Raw genomic sequence first — 23489 nt, 5'->3', positions numbered from 1 at the left:
ACCTATCAGCTGAACCCTCCAGTAGAACTACTTTTGTTCTTTACACCATCTCATCTATTTACTATCATTTTCAGGATAAGGCAGATAAATGGAAAGGAAAGGCCTAGGACCCTCCTCCATAGTTATTGGTACTTCCAGTTGGAAAATGGGTTTGATCTCCTGGCTGCCTCGCTATAGGATCTCCTCGCTGCCTCCATTCAGGGCCCGGGGGCTAAGGAGATGGCTAGACAGTGATCAAGGTTGTGTGTATAACTTTTGTGACACTCAAGAATCATCATGATATAGGTTCATTTTGAAGTTCAACTCATAAAAAAACTACTTAATTTATTATTTGGCCAAACTATTATTGCATTTCCTTTAGATTATGGATTAAGAGTTAAAGTAGAGACTTAAAAATAAATCTGAACACTTGAGAGGCTGAGGCAGGAGGATTGCAGGTTCAAGGCCAACCTCAGCCACTCAGAGAGGCCCTACACCATGCAGTGAGATCCTGCCTCAAAATAAAAAATAAAAAAGGCCTGGGGATGTGGCTTAGTGGTAAAGCACCCCTGAGGTTCAATTCCTAGTACTAAATAAATCTGAGAAATAACTTGAGACCTTAAGCATCATGACATAGATGCCTGGAGAACTGGATTTCAAGTCAAATATGGCAGAAGTCCCACATACTCTGAGACTGAAGAAGCCATTGGGTAATGATATTACAATTCCTCCTTGAAGACTCATTTCACATGCACCTTGAAGTCAGTGATCTCCGGAGCAGGGCAGGCATCCCAGGAGGTGAACATAACAGGCTTCTATTTATTTATCTTGAATAATAAATAAGGGAGTAGAATTCATCATTTACATATGGATTGACATTGGTTTCCTCACTTGGTCCAAGTGTGTAACCAGAGCCCTCTGGGGTGCACAGAGCAGAGGTGCTAATGGTAGCACCTTCTAGTGTCAGTTCATTTTTAGCAATTCTGACATTCTACAGTTTACATGTGCCTAAGCCCATGCAGAGGTTCCCTGCCAAGGTACTTAAAACAGCTGCTAAATTTTAGAATAAGCTACTTTCTTATATAAAAACATGAGTAGTGCAAAATCGCTTATTATTTCCACCATGACAAGTGGCTGATAGTAAGCTAGCAGATATTTTTAAATTATTAATATTCTCTGACTGGGGGTGTAGCTCAGTGGTAGAGGACTTGACTAGCGTGTGGGAGGCTGTGATTTCAATCCCTAGTACCTGAAAAAAAAATCATTAACATACTTATTTTAATGGTGAGTAAGAAATGTTTTGGAAAGAATGTGTATTATAAAGAGGATTCTTTAAAAATATTTGGAAATGCTTCCTCTTGTTATGTGATAGTAATGTTGAAAACAACATAAACGACCCATTAAAGCTATCTTATCTGTGCCATCATAAAAACTGGAGAAAACTTTAACTTTGCTAAAAAAAAAAAAAATCTTTCACAGAAAGTTTCAGTGGACTTTTAAATACATTTTTGAATAATCAAAAAAAGCATAGTACCTTCTAAATTGTGAGAAAAATAGATTGGTACTAGGGAAGATGGAAGTCAAACAGCCAAATTTCAACAAAAGGAATCTTCACATTATTGTGATCAAGACAAGAATCAGAATAATGTATTATAAACTCAGTCAACAACTTCCAATTAGATCTTTGTAAGATAGATCTTTGCTTGATGATCATTAAAAACTAAGCAATGAATCCAACTGCATTATAATCCAGAATTAGGAATCACTGTATCACAAACTACAAAAACAAAATATAAAACAGCTACAAGCAACTGAGTAAAGAACTGCTTTAATTATTCTCAGCATCTCATACATTTATTACCTTTGGTTTGTTTGTTTCATGGTGCTGAGGTTCAAACCAAGGGTCTAGCAGATGCTAGGCAAGTGCTCTACCACTGAGCTACATCCCCAGTTCCCTCTCCCTCTCCTCTCCTCTCCTCTCCTCTCCTCTCCTCTCCTCTCCTCTCCTCTCCTCTCCTCTCCTCTCCTCTCCTCTCCTCTCCTCTCCTCTCCTCCTCTTCTTCTTTCTCTCTCTCTCTCTCTCTCTCTCTCTCTCTCTCTCTCTCTCTCTCTCTCTTTGGTACTGGGAATTGACTCTCCTCTCCTCTCCTCTCCTCTCCTCTCCTCTCCTCTCCTCTCCTCTCCTCTCCTCTCCTCTCCTCTCCTCTCCTCTCCTCTCCTCTTCTCTTCTCTCTCTCTCTCTCTCTCTCTCTCTCTCTCTCTCTCTCGAACTCGGGGGCACTCAACCACTGAGCCACATCCCCAGCCCTATTTTGTGTTTTATCTAGAGACAGGGTCTCACTGAGTTGCACAGTGCCTTGCTATTGCTGAGGCTGGCTTTGAACTCGTGATCCTCCTGTCTCAGCCTCCGAGCTGCTGGGATGACAGGTATGTGCCACCATGCCTGAGAAACCCAGCCCTACCATTTTCAAAAGAAGATGATAAATGGTTTCAGGAAAAGGAGGACCTAGTACTCACCATCATCTTCATCATCATCAACAACAACAATAACAATGAGAACAAATACACAATAGATTGTACATTGCCTATAAAATTTGTGCCTGATTTCCTCTGGGTGTCCATCCCACTCTGATTTAGGCCTTGGTTATAGTGATCCCTTGGAGAAGGGATCACTAGCAAATATGATGCCAATAGCTTGAAAATATACTTACATACATCCAAACAATAATGAGATATAACACACCTGTGAAAATGACTAAAATCCAACACACTATCAATATAAAGTAAACAATGGACTTCAGTTAGTGATAATGTTCATCAGTGGTAACAAATGTCCATGAATGCAAGATGTTCATATAGAGGAAACTGTGTATAAGGAGACAGAGGTGGGTATTTGACAACTCTGATTTCCACTCAATTTTTTCTGTAAAATGAAAGTCTCTAAAAATTAAATTTTATTGACTTTTTAAAAATTAATTATGTATTTGAACTTGTCACTCCAGCTATGGCCATGTGGCACCCCAGCTGCCAGTTTCTATCTTAGACCATCCTGGACCATCTTGCCCCAGCTGGGCTGACTGGAATCACATGAAGGAGTGGGGATGAGAAGAGCATATGAACCATGTGGATGAGCCCAACCCAGTTGCTGACTCACAGAACTGTAAACCAATAAATGATCATTCTTTTAAGACTAGGTTTTGGGATGTTCCATTACATAGCAAAGACTAACTGATACAGAGGTATATCCAATAATAATGTCTATAATATGAGAGCAAATAGATTTCAAATTCCATTAAGAAAATATGCAACGACCAACAATAAAAAAAATAAAATAAAATAAAATAAAAGTCAAAAAAAAAATAAATAAAACACACACACAAAAAAAAGAAAATATGCACTTATTATATTTTGTTTTTAAAAACCATTTGAACATAATAGATACACATTATATTAATTCACAATATATAATAATAAACATATTATGTGTTTATGATAGGAGTAAATAACCAATATATTTGTAGGAATGCTCCATGCTGGGGATAAGGAACTCTGAAGAACAGGGAATTTTTGCCACACTGTAGGTCCTAAGAATATCTCTCCTCCATACTGACATTCTGATTGTCCAGTCATTTCTTAATTTTATTTATGGCAAACAGGACTTTTTCAGCAAGTAAATAAAATCTGTAAATGTTTACTTCAATTTTCATTTTTGAAAACTCCTTGAGCTGTTATTGTCTTTGTGTTTGTAAACTTGTTACTGATTCTAATTAATACAAGAATTAGTATGAAGTCCTCAAACTCAGTCCCCAAAGCAGCAAGAAGTTTTGATGTCCAGTGATACCAATTTTCATATCCAGTTAATATCACTTTTCTTCTAAAGAGCTTGTACTTACTTGACTGTTTCTCCTCTTCCAGAAATGCATTGAATTTTTAAAAATCATCTCTGCATAAGTAAAGTTAATGTTAAATCTCCTTGGTAGGTAAACTATAAACATCATCTTCCAAGTGAGTTCCCATCAGATACCAGATCTGCCAGTGCCTTGACCTGGAACTTCCCAGTCTAGAGCTGTGAGCAAGTTGTCCTAATCTTTTCAAGCAAAAAATATTTATTTTGCTATAATTAAGACTACTGAAGTATTATTGCTTTCGTCTCAATGTGCTTCATTTTTGGTGTAGGAATCTTCTTTACCTGTTCTTATTTTATAGTTTAGAATACACAGCATTCTAAATGATAAAGGATTTATGTGAACCTCCCAATGACTAGATAGCAGATCTCATTAACAGAATCTGTGTTGGTATGCCATTTAAAATTCCCTCAGAAATAATATCTCCTACATCCTGCATTATAGCAATAAAGAATTACAATATATTATTTTATTTCATTTTAAATTTACTATCTACATAGAAGGTAGACTGTTGCTTTAGAATACAGGCATAACAAAACTAGTAATAAAGTAGCTTCTGACTCTTGAAAATCTTAATTCAATATGTGACAAATATTGTAATGAAAGTTATGCTAAGTTCATTATATTTTATGTTGTGGAAATTACAAAATAGATAGCTTATTTACAGTCATTTATTACAATTAGGAAGTACCATTATCAAATTCAATTTAGATGGATTTTATTGAGCAGGAGGGAATGAGTTTAATTGAAAAAGTTTAATCTTTAAAACATTGCAGTTCTCTATTTCTGGGTTTGAACATGTAAGGCCAATCTGTTCTGCTCCTTTACTATTTCCTGCATATACTTGATTTAGTTAAATCGAGTAGTGAAACTGTCTACAGAACAAAAATTTCAAATTAGAAAGGTACATGCATATCACAATTATCTGGAAAGATGTAACTGCAGCAGTTATATATTTCAACCTATTCTCAGACAATGTAATCTTCAATATCAAATGATTTCACACCTTCATGACTCACATCTTCCACTATCTCAGTGGGGCCAAGAGAACACATTAGTATTAAAAGGACTCTGATCTTGACTTCATGGAAGTGTGTCAAGCCACATGTAGCTTCATTGTACATTGAGTGTACAACTCCATGTATTCATCAGTAACTATTTGTTCAAGGGGACTACAAGTATACTGAGTCCTGTGCAGAATGGGAAGGAGCAAATTTTGTCTGAGCATCAGTTTTTTAATATTTATGTATTTATGTATCTTTAGTTTTAGGTGGATACATTAGTTTGTTTTTATGTGGTGCCGAGGATCAAACCCAGTGCCTCATGCATGATAGGCAAGCAGTCTACCACTGAGCCACCGCTCCAGCCCCGAACATCAGTTTTAATTGATCAAGAGGCTCAGAAATAGACTCCTAGGACCTACACAATGTCAAGAATTCCCTGAGTTTGCAGAGTTCCTCATCCCCAAAGAGTCAGAAACAGAGTCAAATCCAATATGAAACAAATTCCCAGGACTATTTCACTACACATTTATTTTTTAAGGAAATACTTTGTTGTGGCATCAAAGGTTCCTAATCTGGGCATCCTACCACTCCAGTTTCTTATCTCAGATCATCTTACTTACTTACTTCAAACCCTATGCTCTGCTCTAGTGCTTTCTCAAGTCATGCCACATGCTATAAAATGAATGTTTGTGTCCCCCTAAACTTCGTGTGTTGAAATCTAATCTTCAACATGACGCCATTTGGAGGTCTCCTCATGGGATTAGTACCCTTATAAAAGGGAACACATCTTCCTTTCTGCCCTATGAGGACACAATGAGAAAATAGCTGCTGATGAACTAGGGAATGAGTCCCCACCAGATACCAGATCTGCCAGTGCCTTGACCTGGAACTTCCCATCTAGAGCTGTAAGCAATGAATTTATGTGGTTTCTAAGCCATCTGTCTATGGTATTTTAAAAATATTTCTTAATTAAAAATTTTTTTGAATTAGTTATCCATGACAACAGAATGTATTTCATTTCATTGTACACAAATGGAGCACAACTTTTCATTGTACACGATGCAGAGTCATACCATTTGTGCCATCATACATGTACCTAAGGTAATGATGTTCATCTCATTCCACCATCTTACCTACGCTCATGCCCCCTGCCTTCCCCACCTTCCCTCTCCCCAATCCAAAGTTCCTCCATTCTTCCCATGTCCCCTCCCCCTCACAAGAGGATGATGATCCATGTGAATCAGCATCCTCTTATGAGACAGAACATTTGGCCTTTGGTTTTTAGGGATTGGCGTATTTTGCTTAGCATGATATTTTCCAACTCCATCCATTTACCTGCAAATGCCATAATTTATTTTCTTTTAATGTTACTTCAATTTGCACTTTTAAAAACTCCTTGAGCTGTTATTGTAAATCTGTTACTGATTCTAATTCAGTAACATGAAGTCCTCAAACTCAGTACCCAAAGCAGCAAGAAATTTTGATGTTGAGTGATAGCCCATTGTGTATATATAGCACTGTTTCTTTAGGTATTCTTTGGTGGCAGTCCAAACAGACCAAGAATTCATGCTTTATCCCACTTCTGAATCTCTGCTCATAACCTTCTTTGGACTGAAATTCTTATTGTCTTCTCCTATAACTCTGCTTGGGGATTGCCTACTCATCCTACAACTCAACCATCAGAATCTGTGAAGGCTTTTGTAAAACTATTTATGCCTCGGGGTGAATTTACCACTTCCTCTGTATTAAATCACTAGAGCTTCCATAACAACTGCCATGGATTGTGGTTGTCTCACAGTTCTGGAGACTACAAGTCCAAAATCAGTGTCAGCAGGTAGTTTCCTTCTGAGAGCTGTGAGGAAGAGAATATTTTTGGTTTGTAAACAGCCCTCTTCTCCTTTCCCTTTATGCTACATTCCCTCTATACATGTCTGAATCCAAATTTCCCCTTCTTATCAGGACCCCAGGCATATTGGTTTAAGGCTCACTCTAATGACTAATTTTAACTCATTTACCTCTGCAAAGACCCTATCACCAAATAATGCTACACCCTGAGGTTCTGGGGATAACAAATTTAATGAACAAGTTTTGGAAGATACAACACAACTCATGATATCCTCTTTTATTTATTTTCCTCTTTCTGTGTTGTGATAATTTCTTGCACTAGTGTTTTTCTTTCTGCCTGACAGCATCCACATGGTCATAAGCCTTTGCAGAGTGGGAACCACGTGTGATTCTTCTTACTACTCCTGACCTGGTATAATTCCTAGCACGAGACTGCTTCTTAAAGTTAGACGATTGTACTATGGCTTACTCATTGCACAATGAATCAACAAAGACCACCAAAGATGATAGTAAAACTTTTCCATCTAGTATATAAAGATGATCTATAGAAATATGTGCCTGGAATTCTACATTTAACTTTTTTAAAGAACTATCTCTCACACTGGACTATGATTCCTTTGAGGACAGAGACCATGTTTATTCTTAATTGTGATAGAAATAATTAATTGTAGCTTATCTGCTATTCACCTTTTTTTTTTTTAACAAATGAGAAAAAATTTTGGTGGGGTGCAGGAGGCAATATGTCTCAGACTCCTTTGCAGAGAAGTGAGCTATGTGATAAAGTTCTGGCCATGAGATGTAAGTGGGAGTGTGAAGGAGACTTCCAAGAAGAGGATCAGACCTAACTGCGTGTTTTCCTACACATCACCATTTCTTTTTCTCCTACCTATAACTCAGAGTCGAATCTTGGGGTGATGCAGCCGTTCTATGACAAGGTAAGTAACACATAGTAAAGGTGGCTAAGCTAAGGGATAGAAAATAACTTTATATCAACCTCATTCTTGAAAGATGTTTTTAAGACTTTTTCTTTGGCGTTTTGCTTCATTGTGATATGTTGAGGTGTGATTTCTCTTGTTTATCATACTTTTGACTTGCTGGCTTTCTTGGACAGGAGATTTCTTGGAGGATTAGGATCTTTCAACAATTGGGGAAAAGTCTCAGCCATTATTATCTCGTTAAATATTGTCTTTCCTCCATTATTTTATTTCTAAGACTTTCATTAAGGCATATCAGCATTAATGTATATTAGACATTCCTACTCTATCCTCCACGTCTTTAATCCCTTTTGATGTTTCCTTAATCTCTCTGGACTGTATTCTGTATAGCTTCTTTAGCTGTATCTTTCAACTGATTCTCTATTTAGTTATATCTGTCTTATTTGCTGTTTAGAATGACTTATTAATTTTAATTTGCATATTTATGAGTTCTAGAAGTTTTAAAAGTTTTCTAGTGATTCTTTTACAAATACATTTGTTTCTTCTTTTACAATTACCTATTATGTTGATATTATCAATCTCTTCCTTTATGTCTTAAAAATACAGTTGTTTTGTCTTTAGTGTCTGATGATTCCAATATATGAAATCTTTGCAAGTCTGATAATCTTATCTCCTGTTTCTTCTGGTTGTCATTCATGGTATTTTAGTTCCTTATGGGTTTTATAAATTTTTTACTGTTAATTGATTATTTTCCTTACAACATTATTGGAGGATATTCTTTGGGGCCTGATTTAAAATTCCAAAAACATTTGGATTTGATTTATTTATACAATATACATAGAGAGACCACTAACTTAGGGACACTTTACATTCTTAATATTTTTGAGACACAAAAACAATGAATGAGATTGAAAACACATAAGAAGTCAGGTTTGTGGTTTTGAATTCTCAGCATATAAGTCCAGCAAGGAAAATTTATTTGCTGTCCATCTGGATGGTGGTTTTATTACTTTTTACTCTTATATTGAAGGTGTAGCCCTTTGGTAGTAGCTTTATATTGGGCGTTTTCTTTTGGCTTCAATGCCTCATGTGGAATTTAAGATTTGCTTCCTGAATGCTGTTTCACCAAACATTAGCTCCAATTTTTTCAGAGTTCAGCAGAAAATCTCAGAAAGCGGAAAACATTTGTAACGTCTTGCTCCACAGGGTTTCTACTTTCACCTTATTTCTGACTTCTGAGGCTTCTCACCTTATGCACCAGTTGATGGACTATTTACTCCAGGATTCTGATTGTTTCAATTATCATTTGTTGTTATCTATAAGTCATATTGCCAGAAACAAACAAAAATTTTCTTACATTGGTGAGAATTTTGAAAATAAGCTGAATATCTACCAATAAAAATTTTCTGATATGTATACACCATAAAATATCATGAAGTCATGAAAATGCCAAAGAAAAAGACTTCTTTTTTTTTTTTTGGTTTTATTTTTTTATTTTTTTTATTTTTTTTATTGGTCGTTCATAACATTACATAGTTCTTAATACATCATATTACACGGTTTGATTCAAGTGGATTATGAACTCCCGCTTTTACCCCGTATACAAATTGCTGTATCACATCAGTTACCCTTCCATTGATTGACATATTGCCTTTCTAGTGTCTGATGTATTCTGCTGTCTGTCCTATTGTCTACTATCCCCCCTCCCCTCCCCTCCCCTCCCCTCCCCTTTTCTCTCTCTACCCCTTCTACTGTAAATCATGTCTTCCATTTGTATTCTCTTGACTTACCCCTCCTTACCTCTTATATGACATTTTGTATAACCCTGAGGATCGCCTTCCATTTCCATGCAATTTCCCTTCTCACTCCCTTTCCCTCCCACCTCTCATCCCTGTTTACTGTAAATATTCTTCTCAAGCTCTTCGTCCCTACCCTGTCCTTGTTTACACCCCTTATATCAAAGGAGTCATTTGGTATTTGTTTTTTAAAGATTGACTAGCTTCACTTAGCATAATCTCCTCTAATGCCATCCATTTCCCTCCAAATTCTATAATTTTGTCATTTTTTAATGCAGAGTAATACTCCATAGTGTATAAATGCCACATTTTTTTTTTATCCATTCATCTATTGAAGGGCATCTAGGCTGGTTCCACAGTCTTGCTATCGTGAATTGAGCTGCTATGAACATCGATGTAGCAGTGTCCCTGTAGCATGCTCTTGTTAGGGCTTTAGGGAATAGACCGAGAAGGGGAATAGCTGGGTCAAATGGTGGTTCCATTCCCAGCTTTCCGAGAAATCTCCATACTGCTTTCCAAATTGGCTGCACCAATTTGCAGTCCCACCAGCAATGAACAAGAGTGCCCTTTTCCCCGCATCCTCTCCAGCACTTATTGTTGTTTGACTTCCTAATGGCTGCCAGTCTTACTGGAGTGAGATGGTATCTTAGGGTAGTTTTGATTTGCATTTCTCTGACTGCTAGCGATGGTGAGCATTTTTTCATGTACTTGTTGATTGATTGTATGTCCTCCTCTGAGAAGTGTCTGTTCAGGTCCTTGGCCCATTTATTGATTGGGTTATTTGTTATCTTATTGTCTAATTTTTTGAGTTCTTTGTATATTCTGGTTATTAGGGCTCTATCTGAAGTGTGTGGAGTAAAGATTTGTTCCCAGGATGTAGGCTCCCTATTTATCTCTCTTATTGTTTCTTTTGCTGAGAAAAAACTTTTTAGTTTGAGTAAGTCCCATTTGTTGATTCTATTTGTTAACTCTAGCGCTATGGGTGTCCTATTGAGGAATTTGGAGCCCGATCCCACAGCGTGTAGATCATAACCAACTTTTTCTTCTATCAGATGCCGTGTCTCTGATTTAATATCAAGCTCCTTGATCCATTTTGAGTTAACTTTTGTGCACGGCGAGAGATAGGGATTCAGATTCATTTTGGTGCAAATGGATTTCCAGTTTTCCCAGCACCATTTGTTGAAGATGCTATCCTTCCTCCATTGCATGCTTTTAGCCCCTTTATCAAAAATAAGATAGTTGTAGTTTTGTGGATTGGTTACTGTGTCCTCTATTCTGTACCATTGGTCCACCCGCCTGTTTTGGTACCAGTACCATGCTGTTTTTGTTACTATTGCTCTGTAGTATAGTTTGAAGTCTGGTATCGCTATACCGCCTGATTCACACTTCCTGCTTAGTATTGTTTTTGCTATTCTGGGTCTTTTATTATTCCATATGAATTTCATGATTCTTTTATCTATTTCTACAAGATATGCTGTTGGGAGATTGGCATTGCATTGAACTTATAGAGAACTTTTGGTAATATCGCCATTTTGATGATGTTAGTTCTGCCTATCCATGAGCAGGGTATGTTTTTCCATCTTCTAAGGTCTTCTTCTATGTCTTTCTTTAGGGTTCTGTAATTTTCATTGTATAAATCTTTCACCTCTTTTGTTAGGTTGATTCCCAAGTATTTTATTTTTTGGGGGGATATTGTGAATGGAGTAGTTGTCCTCATTTCCGTTTCAGAGGATTTGTCGCTCATATACAGGAATGCCTTTGATTTATGCGTGTTGATCTTATATCCTGCCACTTTGCTGAATTCATTTATTAGCTCTAATAGCTTCTTTGTAGACCCTTTTGGGTCTGCTAGGTATAGAATCATATCATCTGCAAATAGTGATAATTTAAGTTCTTCTTTTCCTATTTTTATGCCTTTAATTTCTTTTGACTGTCTAATTGCTCTGGCCAGTGTTTCGAGGACTATGTTGAACAGAAGTGGTGAGAGAGGGCATCCCTGTCTTGTACCAGATCTTAGAGGGAATGCCTTCAATTTTTCTCCATTCAGAATGATGCTGGCCTGTGGCTTATCATAGATTGCTTTTACAATGTTGAGGTATGATCCTGTTATCCCTAATTTTTCTAGCGTTTTGAACATAAAGGGATGCTGTACTTTGTCGAATGCTTTTTCTGCATCTATTGAGATGATCATATGGTTCTTATTTTTAAGTCTATTGATGTGGTGAATAACATTTATTGATTTCCGTATATTAAACCAGCCTTGCATCCCAGGGATGAATCCTACTTGATCATGATGTATAATTTTTTTGATATGTATTTGAATCCGATTCGCCAGAATTTTATTGAGGATTTTTGCGTCAAGGTTCATTAGAGATATTGGTCTGTAGTTTTCCTTCTTTGATGTGTCTTTGTCTGGTTTCGGAATCAGGGTGATGTTGGCCTTGTAGAATGAATTTGGAAGTTCTCCCTCTTTTTCTATTTCCTGAAATAGCTTGAAAAGTATTGGTGTTAGTTCCTCTTTAAAGGTTTTGTAAAACTCTGCTGTATACCCATCCGGTCCTGGGCGTTTCTTAGTTGGTAGTCTTTTGATGGTTTCTTCTATTTCCTCTATTGTTATTGGTCTGTTTAGGTTGTCTATATCCTCCTGGCTCAATCTGGGCAGATCATAGGACTCAAGGAATTTATCTATGCCTTCACTATCTTCTATTTTATTGGAGTATAAGGATTCAAAGTAATTTCTGATTATCTTCTGTATTTCTGAAGTGTCTGTTGTGATATTGCCTTTTTCATCCCGTATGCTAGTAATTTGGGTTCTCTCTCTTCTTCTCTTCGTTAGCATGGCTAAGGGTCTGTCAATTTTATTTATTTTTTCAAAGAACCAGCTTTTAGTTTTGTCAATTTTTTCAATTGTTTCTTTTGTTTCAATTTCATTAATTTCAGCTCTGATTTTAATTATTTCTTGCCTTCTACTTCTTTTGCTGTTGTTTTGCTCTTCTTTTTCTAGGATTTTGAGATGAAGTATGAGATCATTTATTTGTTGGTTTTTTCTTTTTTTGAGGAATGAACTCCAAGCAATGAATTTTCCTCTTAGAACTGCTTTCAATGTGTCCCATAGATTCCGATATGTTGTGTCTGTGTTTTCATTTAACTCTAGGAATTTTTTAATTTCCTCCTTGATGTCTTCTAAAACCCATTGATCACTCAGCAACCTATTGTTCATTCTCCAGGTGATGCTTGCTTTTTCCTTTCTTCTTTTATCATTGATTTTCAGTTTCATTCCATTATGATCAGATAAGATGCATGGTATTATCTCTACCCCTTTGTATTGTCTAAGAGTTGCCCTGTGACATAGTATATGGTCTATTTTTGAGAAGGTTCCATGTGCTGCTGAGAAAAAAGTGTAGCTACTTGATGTTGGGTGGTATAGTCTATATATGTCAATTAAGTCTAGGTTGTTAATTGTGTTATTGAGTTCTATAGTTTCCTTATTTAACTTTTGTTTGGAAGATCTGTCCAGTGGTGAGAGAGGTGTGTTGAAGTCTCCCATGATTATTGTATGTTGGTCTATTAGACTCTTGAACTTGAGAAGAGTTTGCTTGATGAATACAGCTGCACCATAATTTGGGGCATATATATTTATGATTGTTATGTCTTGTTGGTGTATGGTTCCCTTGAGCAGTATGAAGTGTCCTTCTATATCCCTTTTGATTAGCTTTGGCTTGAAATCTATTTTATTAGATATGAGTATGGACACTCCTGCTTGTTTCCGCGGTCCATATGAGTGATATGATTTTTCCCAACCTTTCACCTTCAGTCTATGTATATCTTTTCCTATCAAATGCGTCTCCTGTAGACAGCATATTGTTGGGTCTTGTTTTTTGACCCATTCTACTAGCCTGTGTCTCTTAATTGGTGAGTTTAAGCCATTAACATTTAGGGTTATTATTGAGATATGGTTTGTTCTTCTATCCATATTTGTTTATTGATGTTACTAAACCTGATTTGTTATCCTCTTTGACTACTTTCCCCCCTTTACTGTCCTACCTCCCATTGTTGGTTTTCAATGTTGTTTTCCATTTCCTCTTCCTGTAATGTTTTGCCAAGGATTTTTTGAAGAGATGGTTTTCTAGCTGCGAATTCTTTTAACTTTTGTTTATTGTGGAAGGTTTTAATTTCATCTTCTAACCTGAAGCTTAATTTCGCCGGATACACGATTCTTGGTTGGAGCCCATTGTCTTTCAGTGTTTGAAATATGTTATTCCAGGATCTTCTAGCTTTCAGAGTCTGTGTTGAGAGATCAGCTGTTATCCTGATTGGTTTACCCCTAAATGTAATCTGCTTTCTTTCTCTTGCAGCTTTTAAAATTCTCTCCTTATTCTGTATGTTGGACATCTTCATTATAATGTGTCTAGGTGTGGATCTCTTATGATTTTGCACATTCGGCGTCCTGTAGGCTTCTAGGATTTGGGATTCTGTCTCAATCTTCAATTCTGGGAAGTTTTCTCGTATTATTTCACTGAATAGACTGTTTATTCCTTTGGAATGGAGCTCTGTGCCTTCCTGTATCCCAATGACTCTTAAATTTGGTCTTTTGATATTGTCCCATAATTCTTGGATGTTCTGCTCATGGCTTCTTAGCAGACTTGCCTAGCTGTCTATGTTCTTTTCCAGTTGAAATACTTTGTCTTCATTGTCTGATGTTCTCTCTTCTAAGTGATCTACTCTGCTGGTAGTATTCTCAATTGAGTTTTTAAGTTGGTTTATTGTTTCCTGCATTTCTAGAATTTCAATTTGTTTGTTTTTTATTACCTCTATCTCCCTGTGAAATTGATCTTTTACTTCCTGGATTTGTTTGTCAATGTGATCTTTCATTGTCTGATTTTGCTGTCTCATGTCTTCCTTGAGACTCCAGATCATCTGAAGCATATATATCCTGAACTCTTTTTCTGATATTCCATCTGTTGCAGCTATTACCTCTTCTAAAGTTGAGTTGACCTGCATTGCTTGTGGTCCTTTCTTTCCTTGTCTTTTCATACTGCTCGCGTTTCTTTCTGCTTGGTGCAACTGTTGTGTTTTGAAATTTACCCCCTATTTATTTATGTTGCTCTTGTATACTTGAAAAGTCTCCCTTGCAGGTGCGGGCGGCGGCTGTGCCCCTACTCCAATTGGGGTGACGTGTCTACCACGCTGGCAGCTCTCTGGGCCTGTTCCGGGAGTGGAAGGCGGCTCTGCTCTGTCCGTATTCCAATTGGGGTGTCGTGACTACAATGCTGGCAGGTCGCTGGGCCTGTTCCGGTCGTGGGCGGTGGGCTTGGCTGGCGGGATTCCACCTAATGGCAGTCCCTAACCTCCCTGCTTGCTAATTAATGGCTTCTCTGAGGCGCCACGCCTTCTGTAGCTGCGGGGCAGGCCGCGCGAATCAGTTGTCCTGGATCTCCGGGGTCCTGCTGCTGGCTGTTTTGATGTTGCAAGCTGTTGGAGAGTGGTGGTGTATTCTTCAGCTTTCCCGGATGGTGGCCGCTGACTGCCTGGATGGAGTGTCCGCTGTTTTGATGTTGCACTCTGAAGGAGAGTGGCGGTGTATCCTTCAGCTTTCCCGGATGGTGGCCGCTGACTGCCTCGGTGGAGTGTCCGCTGTGGGGGATGGGACTGTACCGCTTCCTTCCCCTTCTGAGATCCCGTGCTCGGCCCAAGGGTCTGTGTGGGCTTGGCTGGTGGGATTCCACCTAATGGCCTTCCCTAACCTCCCTGCTTGCCAATTAATGGCTTCACTGAGGCGCCACGCCTTCTGTAGCCGCAGGGCAGGCCACGCGAATCAGTTGGCCTGGATCTCCGGGGCCCTGCTGCAGGCTGCTGGGATCCCTGGCACTCTATCACTTTGATTTTTTCTGCTTGCCCCTCCCCCAGCGCTGGCTAGCCAGGTTTCCTTTTGGCTGCTACTGGGAGGAGGGGTTGGAGGTCAGGTGTCTCTGGTTTCCCCCTAGTCTGTATGGAGGCTCAGCTTGATACTCCCTCTCCCGGCAAGCCTAGGAGAGATTTTATGCGAATTCCCGCTGTCTGGGGGGTGAGCTGAATGACACCGACCTGTTTTGATGTTGCACTCTGAAGGAGAGTGGCGGTGTATCCTTCAGCTTTCCCGGATGGTGGCCGCTGACTGGCTCGGCGGAGTGTCCGCTGTGGGGGATGGGACTGTACCGCTTCCTTCCCCTTCTGAGAACCCGTGCTCGGCCCAAGGGTCCGTGTGGGCTTGGCTGGTGGGATTCCACCTAATGGCCTTCCCTAACCTCCCTGCTTGCCAATTAATGGCTTCACTGAGGCGCCACGCCTTCTGTAGCCGCAGGGCAGGCCACGCGAATCAGTTGGCCTGGATCTCCGGGCAGAAAAAGACTTCTTTTCCTCCGTGAAAAACCTTTATAAAAAGTTGTAAGTGAAGGCAATATGGTAGATATAAACATGCTGACCCAGAAAGATATTTAAAAATACTTGTAAATGAAAAAGCTAGTTTTGTTGTAGGGACAAATGAGGCAAGGCACCGAAGATAGCAGGAAACAGTTTTATTTGGCTGCAGCCAGGTTCAGAGGGCACAGCTTTTGCTGTAATCAATCAATCCCCTGAACTCAGAGAGTTTCAAAGTTTTATACCCAGCATGTATGGGGAGGGGCTCAGAAGTTCACAGTCTGCAGAAGTTCACATAAAGCAGCTTTTCTTTTACTGTCCTGGGCAAGTTAACTCTTCAAGGACAACACTAGGGAAGGGGAGAGCTTCTTCTCCCCTTTCTTTCCTCCCCCTGCCAGCTGTTATCATGGAGCCCATTTGTAACTTATCTTAAAAATGTAGACATCTCTGTGAAGCCCAGCTCAAGGCCAGAGGCCTTGTTTGCACATTTCTTCAAAGTACTATACTGGATACGTTTGTGAAAAACTAGTAAGGGGGTGCCCAGCACCTAGAGTGCTGGTATCTTCCCAGCCGATGTTCAAGTAAACAGGGCGACATGAAAATAGGAAGTTTATCTACATTGAACTCTTTTGCAGAGACTCTTTTGCTGAAAGTCCTAAAATCAGCCATGTTGAAGATTTCTGGAGAGGCTGAGTTAAGACTTTTCAGTGGAGAAAGGGGGTGCCACTTCAGTTTCACAATAGTATGCAAATATAATTTTGTTTACGTAAAAATGTGTATAATGCTGCAAAGTATGCACAAAAAAAGATCTAGAGGTTTAGATACCTAAATGAAATAATTTTTGAACTTTTTGTTTACTTTTTGCAATGAGAATGTATTATAGCACTACTTGAGCTTTTTAAAAAATAAGTACAAGTTTGAAGGGATCAATGAGACAAGTCATGTAAAGTGTTCAGTACAGTGCCTGACCTATCATTAGAACTTCATCAATTTTCACTAGCTTCACTATTTTGTTTAAAAGAGGAAGTTATCAATACATAGTGGAATACAGCACAATGTGACAGTGGTTTGCAGTGCACTAAAAATCAATAGTTGACTTCAGGTTGAAAACTTTTCTTTTAATTAAAAATACTGATCTCCCAAACTGTTATTCATAGATCATTTGTTTCACTAGCTACTTTCAGTTAATGCTAGAAATTATTCCCCAAAAGGGCCTGTGATCAAACAAGTATTAAAATTCTTATTGTTTATTTTTAAAAATATAATACTATGTTTAATTGTTTTGTTTTTAAAAATATAATACTATGTTTTATTGTTTTGTTTTTTTAATAGTCTGGTTGTCAGAATGGTACAATTTAATTATGCATTGTGAGCCTCAAACAGGGAAATCTTGTATGGAGGACTCCTGAAACTTACTGAACTTCAGAATCCTTTCTCTCAAGCATCCCCAGAGACTTCTCTTCCGTGAAACACCTTTTACAAAAAATACTTCCTAGATCATAATACATCTAACAGACACCACAACATCCATTTACGGACTCTGAACAAATGGTGAGTTTTTATAGCCAGGTTGTCATGATGCCTAATGGATAGTACATTCTCTTTTTGACCTTTAATTTGTCTAGCACAGATTCTATATATAAGTACTGACTTGTTTTGTAAGTGAAGGCAAAAGACCTTCCCTGTGGATGTTTCAGTATACAGAATACTTCTTTGGATTAGAATTGATTAATGGATGGAAAATATGATGCGTCTAGAGCTATTTCCTGACATCAAATAATCTAAAGCCAAACAACAAAGGGGGAGCCATGGAAAATAAGAGGAGACAAGAACAAGAATAAGAGGAACCAAGGACCCTGTTGATCAGGAAAATATGCACCGCCATCAGTAATTGTATGAAAGTGTATTTGTTGCACATGTTTGGCCTGCACGAAGGAAAACTCAATGGGATCAGAAGATAGCAAAATGAAATATGCAATTCATTAGCTCTAAGCTATTAAATAATGAGTGTTACACCATGCTAAATATCTCCTTCTTTTACCATCTACATCTGCCAATTGCACCAAGTTTGCAGAGATCTGTCCTAAGGGCTAAGAGCCCTCTTTATCCTTTTGAAAAAACACCATTCAAACTTGTAAGTTTGCTCTCACAGCATCAATTAAACAAAGGGCAGGCCAACATCTCTGATGTCCTTGTTGCTGTTGACCATTAGCACCTTCAGATGCCATTAACCCCGGGATATTTTTGCTATAGACAACAAAGGAGGAAGAGAAAAAATTAAAAGCTAAAGACACATAGTGAGGCTTTGGGATTTAGGAGGAATAGCTTCCTTTGTAACACTGCCAGTTTGCACAATTTGACTCCTACAGGGCAATCCTCAACTTGCCAAAGTTTGACTTAGAATTTTTTGACTTTGATGGTGCTAAAGTGATACCCATATCATCAAAAGTGTACTTTCTGTTTTAGTCTTTTCCTGGGCTGGCAATATGCAGTATTCTCACGTGAAGCTTGGTAGGAGCAGCAAGTGGCAGCTTCTAGTCAGCCACGTGATCCTGATGGTAAACAACAGGTGCTCTACATTGACTGGGTTGCTAAGCTATGATGGCAGGTTAGGTATGTTAAATGCGTTTGCATCTTACGATGTTTTCTACTGACAGCAGAAAATAATACCATCATTAATCAAGTAACATCTGTATGTGCAGCTGAGCTTGATTTAGATTCTAGATTATGGGAGAGCAGGTTTAAGAGTTATCTGCCAAATGGAGAACTCTATGAGACATGATTTTTAAAAACCTTCTTGAAGGAAAAAAGACCTCTTTGATGACATTAAAAGGGTTTCCTCATTCTAATTCATGAAGTTGGATTGAAGTGAACAGAAGCCCCTCCTACTGCCTGAGATTCTGCCACCTTTTTTGTTGTTGCTTACATGGAAAGCAAACGAGTGATGACTTGGAGTCTTTAATTTCCTAAGCATGAAAATGCTAGCTAAATACAGCGTTTCCTGGTCCTTGCTTCTGAGTGAGTGAGAGCACAAGTGAAAGGGAGGTGTATAGGTTGCAGACTGTGCCCAGAAAATTCCTGGCTCTAATAAGGCTGAATTTGATCATCCAATTAATAATAAGTGACAGTGCCTTCTATTGTCCTATATTTGCTAAAATTTTTCATCTGTGCTCTCTTGTTATTCATAAAAATGACAGTGAAATATAGCTGTCCATTAACCAAAAGCAAAATGTAATGCAGTAATGATGCAGCTTCTCCAGAGCTGGAGTTTTTAGAAGTCATTAATAATACATTACCAGCAACACTGTAGGCAGCTGATAGGTAGGTCAAATTCTCCATTATAAAATAATAATACACTAAGTCGTACGTCACAGCCTTTAGCAATTAGCTTAAAGCTATTTTTCCTAAGAGCAGGGTTTTGCCAACCTTAAATTCATTTTTCAGACAGGAAAACTGAGGTTATTTTACCAAATGATTGTGTCAACAGAATCAGAGTATTAAAACTAAGATGACAGGTTTAGTGCTCAGTTATCAGCATGTGGCTGGGGTCCAAGGCAAGGAGCAAGTTCAGCATCCTCTGAGATGAGAGCCTCCTCCCATTTCCCATAATTCCACACTGCAATTGCCCAAGAACCTGATTACTTGTTCCTAATGACAGAGTCTGCAGGGATCCAAAATGGAAATGAAAATGGTCAAAGCATGCCCAAAGCCAGGAGCCCGTGGAGAGGTCTTTATGTAGGACAGTTCGTCCCAGTACTATCATCTGGTATATTTGGTAATATACCAAACCAGTCTCTGAAGAAGATGTTCTCTCCATTTTGGTTCTTGTTTCTGAAGAAAACTCAAAGGAAATGAATTCTGAGATCTAAATTGTGTAGTCATAGCAGAACACACTTCCCTCTAGGCTCTTGTTTCTTTATCGATAATGAATGAGGTGGGGGATTAAAATAGGTCAAGATCCCCAGTCACTGAGCTGTGACTGCATAATGGCTTAAAGACATCCTCACTGAAGAATTTGGTGTTGCCTTTGTATTGACCAGTACTGGTATTAAGCAAAGTCAAGGTTCATTGACCGACTTGGTTCCAGGCTACAGAGATACAGCTTGTGATTTTTATACATTTCTAACATAATGATCTTTAGACAAATCATAAGAATACAGAAGACCCTATAAATAATAAGTTCCTGAATATCTATCACCTTTCCTCCTTCTACAATGGAATTATGGTTATAGTTTATGAAATTGTTGCAAATCATTTGTCTCTGTCTATCTTCTTTGTATACTTAGAAAACTCAGGATTCTATTCCAAGTAAGGAATAGAATCATCAGTTCCCCAAATGTTGAAACTTTTGACATACACTGTAATAACAATTTAAAATTCAAGTTATCTCAGAGAAGAACACATAATTTAAAGCATGTATAAGATTACAAGCTTCATTTAAATCAGATGCCATAGCCAAATTTCCTATCAGACCTTATCTTGATAGATAGAAATTAAGCCAGGTGTGGTGGCACACACCTGTAATCCCAGTAGCTCAGGAGGTCTGAGGCAGGAGGATAGGAGTTCAAAGCCAGCCTCAGCAAAAGCAAGGTGCTAAGCAACTCAGTGAGACCCTGTCTCTAAATGAAATACAAAATAGGGCTGGGGGTATGGATCAGTGGTTGGGTGCCCCTGAGTTCAATCCCTAGGACAAAAAGAAAAAGAAAAGCCAAAAGAAATTAAATTTCTTCTTTTAAGTTAACCCCTAAAAGCATTAAAGGGTGCACAAGAACAAAGAGGGGGAGCCTCATACATCATTAGAAGGTTATAGGGCAATACCTTCCCCCAAAAAAGAGAAATTGCCTTGAATATATGATCCAGAAATATATGTTGCCCTTTTTTGGGGGGATGTGAATCGACCCTGCAACAGGTTGTCATCTTCACTGTGTTCTTTCTCACGACAAGAATTTCAAAATTACCTTCTAACAGGAACTCACCCACCCTGGAACAGAGGAAATGGTATCTCCCATCCTGAAGTTCTAACAGGAAATTGCTGTGGAAGAGTGGATTGGTCTCTCCTTTCAGATGACATCTGATTCATATCCTTGACAGATTTAATTTTCAATGAAGAGAGAGCTCATTAGTGCTTTTCTGAAATGGCATATGTATTAAGAGCCAATTTTCCTGAATTTGGCTGCCCATTCTCCTCCAGCACCTTCCAGAAAAGCAATCTGTCACCTTACATGGCCTTTGACAACCAGAGCCAGGAAAGTGCCTTTGCACATTTAGACTCTGACTGGGGTCAGTGTCCAGCATCCTGCAAGCACTCCTGGGGATATCAACAAATTTTCCATCTTCTCTCCTGTTTGTATTATTCCCCGGGGAAGGCTTAAATTAGGCAAGCATCAATATTTTGATGTGGCAACATGATAAATGTCCCCAGTCGGGGCTTGCAATTGCACTTTTGAAATGTTAGACTTAAGAGGGTAAAACAAAATAAAACCAACGAAACACAACAAAGAGAAAGTCCATTAAGAGCCTTGTGACGATGTCCTGTAGAATAATCTCCAACAGGAACAATCCTCAATCCCAACAGATCTTCCTTTATGAATTTATGATCTTCCTTCAAAAATCTGCTCTGGATTTCCTATCTTAGAGAAGAGCATCACTGTGGAACCCATTTGCACAGGAAAGGAACTAAAACAATATCCTTGCTCATCCCCTTGTCTTCAGTCACATGTGGAATTTGTTTTTTTACCAAGTCCTGTTGATTTAACTTCTCCTGAATATCTTAATACTGTAGATATTAATAGCTAACTTACTCCTCTCTGACTCCACCGTCACCACCATTTTCCTTCATCTCTCAACACTGGTTAAAAACTGCTAGGTTGTATAATCTCCCCTGTTGACTCTGACCTTCTATGATCCATTCTCACGCTACAGCTGGAATAATCTTCTCCAAACATAAACCCAAATGACAATGTAAACCTGCTTTACCACCTTTTATTGGCTTCCCATTATCTCTAGATAAAGTCCAGGATCTAAAACATGGCTTACACAATTCTGAATGTTTTGGCCTTGCCCACCTCTCTGGTTGGTTTTGAATCATTTTCCTTCATACACTGTGCTTCCATCCCTTGGACCACCTTCCAGTTCTTCAAACTCATGTGCTTCTTTCTACCACAGGATCTTTGTAGATGCCGTGTTGCCCCTTGTCTAAAGCTCTTTGGTGTGCATGTCCCCTTCCACTAACCTAATTGATTCCTAGTCATCCCTTAGAGGTGAGAGCAAGGGTCACTCTCTGAGAAAAGACTTTTCTTGTTCTCTCAGCCCAGGTCATGCTCCCTGTCAGAAAACTGCCTTCTTTTCATGTGCTTATTTAATTTCTACCTGTGTCCTTTAATGCAAGTTCAATAGAAGCAGAGACCATATCTGACTTTTCTCATTATTGTATTTGTTTATTTGCTTTTTGCTTGTTCTATCAGTTTTGGTGAGAAATATGGATCATGCTTCCACTGTGACTCTGGATTTGCCTCCCTTAATTCTATCACTTTCTCTTTCTATATACATAAGCTGCCTTATCACACACCACAAATTTAAAACACTCTATCATCCTAGTGGACTGATTCTTTTATCTTCTTAAAGCGTCCCTTCCTAACTTATTCTTTACTCCAATTCTAGAGTGGCTCTGACAACTTTTCTTCTGCATAGATTTTGTATGGTGTATCTATCTCTTTTCACTCTTTATTCTTTCTGTGTTCTTGAATTTAAGATAACTTCTCTTGGAAGCGTTGGATTGTTTGTAAACATTATATTGTGGCATCTTGTGTGTTTTAATACAGTCTGTCAATATAAATCTTAAAAAAACCCATACACTTAATATAACTGCTTAAACACTTTGGTTTTTTGAATTTTTTTTCTACCATTTATTTGAGCCATCCCATGTTCTTTCCCCACCCCTTACCTTCTTTTGAGTTAATCAAGTATATTTTTCTACTTTTTTTTTTTTGCACCTGGTGAGCTATAGCAATTTGGGGCATTCTTTTCAGAGACTACTTTAGAGATTCAGCATGAATCCTGGATTTTGTAAAGTATAATACAAATTATTATTTTATCGATTTTTATCAATTCCTGTACGAAGAGAAGACATTTGAACATGCTCATTTTTGACTTCTTTCTGATTTTTACTATTGCCATCATGTATTTTAATTCTACATGTATTCAAATTACAATAAAATACTGGCATTGATATTTGCAGTCAAGATTTATTTAGACTTACTTACACGTGTGTCTGTCCTTTGCAGTTCTTTCTTTCCTACAATATTTTCCTGTCATTGGCATTACTTTTCTTCTGCCTGAAGATCTCCCTTGGGTATTTCATTTAGTATATATATTGGGTAATAAATTCTTTCAGAAAATACAGTGTTTACAGCTCTAGGTCCAGCTGAAAATTTGCAAGAAACACAGAGAAAGAGAGGACTTATTGAAACCTGCCACATTATGAAATTAACAAAATCCACACTTTGGAAATTTGACAGCTCAAACAACCCAGGATCTTTAACCTTTAGCCCAAGGAGAAGTAAGGAATGGAGGGAGCTGTAGGAGACTCACTTACATTTTTTAATGGTAGTGTCTGGGAATGTATAGCTG

The sequence above is a fragment of the Urocitellus parryii genome, chromosome 2 (genome assembly GCF_045843805.1).
Source record: "Urocitellus parryii isolate mUroPar1 chromosome 2, mUroPar1.hap1, whole genome shotgun sequence".
NCBI lineage: Eukaryota > Metazoa > Chordata > Mammalia > Rodentia > Sciuridae > Urocitellus > Urocitellus parryii.
The sequence above is the reverse complement of the archived record's forward strand: the minus strand, read 5'-3'. Positions refer to the sequence as shown.